This window comes from Equus quagga, chromosome 2 (assembly GCF_021613505.1).
Source record: "Equus quagga isolate Etosha38 chromosome 2, UCLA_HA_Equagga_1.0, whole genome shotgun sequence".
Classification (NCBI taxonomy): Eukaryota; Metazoa; Chordata; class Mammalia; order Perissodactyla; family Equidae; genus Equus; species Equus quagga.
The window spans coordinates 113,230,554-113,237,321 of NC_060268.1; positions in this window are offsets into that span (position 1 = coordinate 113,230,554).

Genomic DNA, 6,768 nt, shown 5'->3' on the forward strand with positions numbered 1-6,768 from the left:
CTGTTGCCAATCTTCCTCTTTTTGGTTGAGGAAGATTGTCACTGAGCTAACATCTGTGCCAATATTCCTCTATTTTATCTGGGATGATGCCACAGCTTAACAACTGGTGCTATGTCCATACCCACGATATGAACCTGAGAACCCTGAGCCACCAAAGCAGAGCACACGAATTTAAGCACTATGCCACCAGACTGGTTCCTATTCTTGGCTCTTTTGTTGTAAATTAATTCACCATATATGCATGGGCATATTTCTGGACTCTCTATTTTGTTCCATTTATCTATATGTCTGTTTTTAAGCCAATACCACACTGTTTTGATACTGTAGTCTTGTAATACAGTTTGAAATCAGGCAATGTGATGCTTCCAGCTTTGTTCTTCTTTCTCAAGACTGCTTTGGCTGTTCAGGGTCTTTACTGTTCCATACAAATTTTAGAATTGTTCTATTTCTGTGAAAAATGTCACTGAAATTTTGATTGGGGTTGCATTGAATCTGTAGATTGCTTTGGGTAGTATGAATGATTTGGCAATATTAATTCTTCCAATCCATGATTAAGAACTATCTTTCCATTTACTTGTGTGTTCTTTAATGTCTTTCATCAGTGTCTTATAGTTTTCAGTTTACAGGTCTTTGATGAAAGGACTTGATTAAATTTATTCCCATGTATTTTATTCTTTTGATGCAATCTTAAATGGGGTTGCTTTCTTAAATTCTCTTTCTGATAGTACATTGTTAGAGTATAGAAATGCAAAATATTTCTGTATATTGACTTTGTATACCACAACTTTACTGAATTCTTTTATTAGCACTAACAGTTTTGGGGTGGATTCTTTAGGGTTTTCCAAACATAATACCATGTCATTTTCAAATACTAACAGTTTTACTTCTTCCTTTCCAATTTGGATAAGTTTTGTCTCTTTTTCTCGCCTGATTGCTCTGGCTAGGACTTCCAATATTATGTTGAATAAAAGTGGTAAGTGTGGGTATCCTTGTCTTCTTCCAGGATTTAGAGTAAAAGCTTTCAGCTTTTCACTTTTGAGTGTCATGTTTGCTGTGGGCTTACCATATATAGCCTGTATTATGTTGAGGTGCATTCCCTCTATACCCACTTTGTTGAAATTTTTTATCATAAATAGATGTTGTATTTTGTCAATGCTTTTCCTGCATCAGTTGAGATTATAATATGATTTTTATCCTTCATTCTGTTAATGTGATGTATGACTGATTCATTTGTGAATGTTGAATCATCCTTGCATTCCCTGAGATAAATTCCACTTGATCCTTCTTGTGCGATCCTTTCAATGCATTGTTGAATTCAGTTTACTAATATTTGGTTGATGATTTTTACATGTTCATCAGGGGTATTGGCCTATAGTTTTCTTTTCTTGTGGTGTCTTTGTCTGGTTTTGTATCACAGTAATGATGGCCTCATAAAATGAGTTTGGATGTGTTACCCATCCTTTAATTTTTTGGAAAAATTTAAGAATTGGTATTAATTCTTCTTTGAATTTTTGGTAGAATTTACCAGTGAAGCCATCTGACCCTGTACTTTTGTTTGTATGGAGTTTTTAAATTACTGATTCAATCTCCTCACAAGTAATTGGTCTGTGTAGATTTTCTATTTCTTCATGATCCATTCTTGGTAGGTTATATGTTTCTAGGAATTTATCTATTTCTTCTAGGTTGTCCAATTTCTTAGCATATAATTGTTTGTAGTAGTCTCTTATAACCCTTTATTTTTCTGTGGTATCGGTTGTAACATCTCCTCTTTCATTTCAGATTTTATTTATTTGACCCCTCACCCTTTTCTTCTTGGTGAGTATAGCTTAAGATTTGCCTATTTTGTTTATCACTTCAGAAAACAAACTCTTAGTTTAATTTATCTTTTTTGTTGTCTTTTTAGTCTCTGTTCCCTTGATTTCCCCTCTGATCTTTGTTCTCTTCTTCCTTCTACCAGCTTTGGGCATTGTTTGCTCTTTCTTTTTTTCTAGTTCCTTGAGATGTAAAGTTAGGCAGTTTACCTTTACCAGTAAGATTTATATTTCCATACATTTTCTTGTTACTAATTATCACCCTTTCTTTCCAGTTTAAAGAAGACCCTGTAACATTTCTTGTAAGGCTGGTTTAGTGGTGATGAACTCCTTTAGCTTTTGCTTGTCTGAAAAACTCTTTATTTTTCCTTCAATTCTGAATGATAACTTTGCAGGATAAAGGATTCTTTGTTGGAAATTTTTTCCTTTTAGCACTTTGAATATATCATGTCACTCCCTTCTGGCCAGCAAAGCTGTCTAAGCAGCCTATTTTTTTTCCATTTTTTTAATTTTCAGTTTTTGGTGAGGAAGATTGTCCCTGAGCTAACATTTGTGCCAATCTTCCTCTATTTTGCATGTGGGATGCTGCCAAAGCATGGCTTGATGAGTGGTGTGTAGGTCCATGCCTGGGATCTCAACCCATGAACCCCAGGCTGCTGAAGTGGAGTGTGTGAACTTTACCTCTACAGCACCAAGCTGGCTCCCTATTTTATTTTTAATAGCTCCCAGCAGTTGAAGGTGCACCAAGACCAGTCGGGGTCCCAAACAGAAGGATCTCAGTCAGCACCTAGATTCAAGCTGAGTGGAAATGAGACCCTCAGATAGCAGCTTTTACTTTTTTTATTTTCAGGAAAATTAGCCCTGAGCTAACTGCTGCCAATCCTCCTCTTTTTGCTGAGGAAGACTGGCCCTGAACTAACATCCATGCCCATCTTCATCTACTTTATATGTGGGACGCCTACCACAGTATGGCTTGCCAAGAAGTGCCATGTCCACACCCGGGATCTGACCTGGTGAACCCCGGGCCACTGAAGCAGAACGTGTGAACTTTGCTGCGCCACCAGGCCGGCCCCCAGATAGCAGCTTTTAAAGAGTGCAAATTTATACAGTCCTATGGGACTACAAGTGTAAGCTCCACTGGTCCCCAGAGCCAGGTGATCAAGAGGTGTTCCCTGGACAGCAGTCGCAAAAATTGGGGCTCTAGATGAGTGTCCAAGCTCCTTTCTGGGAGATACAGGTGAGCTATAGCAAGGCAGAGGAAGAGTGCAAAGATGGCATCCCCTGGCCTACATTCCCTGAGCATACCTCCGTAGCCTGCCCCTCAAGCTGAAGCTCTGGGACTAGCAAATAGGCCTTTTCAGGGAAAGGCTACGGGTGTGTTTCAGCCTGCTACCTGTGCATTGCCCTGGGGGTGGCAGCCTGCCAAGAACTGTCTCCACAATTGTTACAGTCCCATGGAATGCGGGAACACAAGCCCCACTGGCCATCAGAGCCAGGTGATTGGGGTACTCCCTGAGTGGCAGCAGCAAAACCCAGATGTAAAAACTGGAGTAATCATACACTATAAGATGTCCCCTCTGAGAGATGCTTGCACTTCAGAGTGCAGCAGAGAAAGAGCATGAAGATAGCACCTGCCCTCTGAGGTCTCAGGAAAGTTTACAGTCTTCCCTTCCACGTGTGATTAATTAGAAGCCTGCCCCTCAGGCTGTGGCTGTGGTGATAAGCTAATAGGCTTCTTTCAAGGAAAGATTGAGCTCCTGGGTCTGTTGCTTCTTGCTGCATCCTGGGTGTAGTTGCTGTTTAAGACCTCTTTCTCCATCGGTTACAGTCCTAGGGGACCCATGAGTGTAAGCCCTGCTGGCCACCAGAGCTAGGCGATGTGGGTGTCCTCTGGCAGCAGCTGCAAAAATCAGGGCACCAGAGAAGGGCATAAACTCCTTTCTGTCAGATACCAGCAAGCTGGAGCGAGGCAGAGGGAGAACGCAGACTATAGCCAACAGCCTCCTTTCCCTGAGAGAAGCTTCAGAGGCCCCTGTAAGCATGTCAGACCAGAAGCCTGCTCTTCAGGCCAAAGCCCCTGGATAAGCAAATAGGCTTCTTTCGCAGAAAGACTAGAGTGTGTTTCCATCTGCTGTCTGTGCAGCGCCCTGGGAGTGGTGGTTTGCCAAGAACTGCCTCTCTGATTGTTATGGTCCCACAGAACCCAGGAATGCAAGCTCTCTTGGTCTCCAGAGCCAGGCCATCAAGGGGCATACCCTCAGTGGCAGATGCAAAAAGCAGGTCACCTAATGAAAAACCAGGGCACCAGAGGCGTGTCGAAGCTCCCCTCTGGGAGATACTGGCACTCTGGAGCACCAGAGGGAGAGGCAGAGGGAGAGAGCAAATAAGTCACCCACTTGCTGAAGTGGGGCAGAGGAAGAATGCGAAGATGGTACCTGCCAAAAAAGGGGGAAAAAAAAAAGGAAAAAAAGGAAAGAAAAAAGAAAACAAAGGGGAAAGAAAAAGAAAAAAAAGATGGCGCCCACTGGCAAGGAAGAGGGATGACCCGGAAGAGGGTGCCTGCAGCTCGAACATAAACATGGCACCTGAAGAAAAGGAAAAAATTAAATGGCACCTGCCAGCTTTAGCAAAGCAGAGGGAGAGCAGGAAGATGGTGCCCAGGAGCCTCCTCCCCAAAGAGTATCCTGGCAGGCCCCTGCCACATAGACCAATGCTGTAAAATTAAGAAATGAGTCTCTTTGACATAAAGTCTGGGCACTTTTCAACGGGCTGCTTCCTCACTGGACGAGAGGAATGGGGAAGCCTGCACAGGTCTTTTAAGAGTCATTCCTCAGATTGCCACAGCCTAGTGGTTATTGTGGGTACAAGGCCCCCATTGGTCTTCAAAGCCAGATGATGTGGGGTCTCTTCACTCAGGTGCTCCTCTTAAAGTTGGGGTGCCCAATGTGGGGTACAAATCCCGAAGTGAGAAGCTCTGCAGTGGAAGTTCCCTCCGGATGGTGCGACGCAGTGCTGGTGGTGGAGTTTATGATGAAGGTTGTGTCTCAGCCTTTCCTTTCTTCTTTGCCCAATGTGAAGGGGTTGCTCCATCAGTTTTTAGGGTTTTTTCAGAGGAAATTTTTCCACATATGGTAGCAGAGGTCAGTGTTTCCACATCTGGCCATCTTGACCTGGAACCCCCAGGCCTCCTGCTGGAAAAATAGCCCCTAGGAAAAAAATCTATAGGAATGGGCTCCTCATGTGCCTCCTCTTACTCAAACATTGCAGCCCCGTGTTGATTACACTTGGTAACTGAAAATGTAGTTCTATATATTTTCTCCAGGTTTTATATTTATTTTATCATAAAAGAGTAAGTATGCTATTAGCTGCCCTGTCCATTACCAAAGTCTCATTTAATAATGGAATAAGTGAATAAATTCTGTGCTTACTTAAAAACAAAAAACTAACATGCAGGATTTCAAAATGTATTTTATCTCTAGTTTATCTCCTTTGTTTTAGATCAATATCCAAGTAAGGTCTCTTTGGGTTCTGACTTTGGCATCTTATAAATTAGCCCTGCCCCTACTTTGGCTCATTCTCAAACCTAATAAGTATTCCTATTATATTTTCCTGTTCAATATAATTTGATAAATCTGCTGAACAATAGGGCACCAAGCTCAGAATCAAACACCTTACTCTAATTCAGCATGAATCAACTTACAAGACACTTGGGAAAATTCTGCACAAATCGTTAGTTTTTAATTTGTTCAATATTAACATACAAAATATATTTACCTTGTCCATAAAGATAATGGGAAGATTGGCTGGAATCAGGAAACGCCATATATATGTGTTTAATGGCTACTTACAAAGAGAAATGAAGTTAGCCTGGTAAGATACTTATACTAAATTATAGTTGTTTCTTTTTTTCCTGACTACTGACAAATTACTCATTTCATGATCTTCTCTAGAATATTTCCAGGGATCCATCTCAAACTTAATCACTGTATAGATAACAGAACCTACCTTTTTTTAAAAAAAAAAGCTAGAAAATTTCTGTATGCCCATTCTTCGGGCCCCTTGTCTGTTGTTTATGGATTTACCAAATATGATGAAAGATACCCCTGTTCCCACAGGCAAATAGCAATTTTATACAATAGGAAAGATATGTTAAATTTGAATTCAAAATCTGCTTACTAGATATGTAATGGGCAATTAGTCCTTTAAATTTTTGTCCTTCTTTATTAAATGGGGATAAAATACCTGTCTGAATATTTCTTTTTAAGATTAGGGAAATATCTGAAGGCAACTATTAAATTTCTATCTGAGAGCATCCAAACAAGATGGCTACTGTATTAATATTATTATTACCATTCCAGTATTCTGCGTGTAATTCACCTAAGCTTGGATATTTGAATTTAAATAGCCACATGCTTTCTCACTAGCTTTTTTCCAATTATGACCTTAACTCTCTCTAAGCAATGTTTAGTCTGTTCTCTCCTAAAGAGTGTTCTATCTAGAAGAAAATATGTAGACTCAGACAGGAATTTATATACTTACATTTCTCTCTTCTCTTAACATTACTTATTTTCTCAAAGAAGAGCTACATTTTCCTGTTTATTTTCTTGCTCCAAAAAGAATTAACAAAATCATTTTACCTGTTTTAATATTGTTGAAAATTTCATTTCATCCTCTGCTTTTTTGTGCTTTCCTTTTTTCAGTGTTACCAGTATTGTCTTTGTCCTTCCTTGTGGGATTCTCCTATAATCCTTACTTGAGTTATTAAAAACCTTTAGAGTGCTGAGGAGCGGCCTCAGTGGGATCTTTGCAACTTTGGCATCTTCCTACTTTTTCCTTCTTTAGTTAGCTGAAGGAGTATGGTAAGAAATGTATCCTTCCCTCCCTTCCTTGCTGCTTGCTTGCTTTTTCTTTTTCTTTCTTTCTTTCTTTCTTTCTTTCTTTCTTTCTTTCTTTCTTT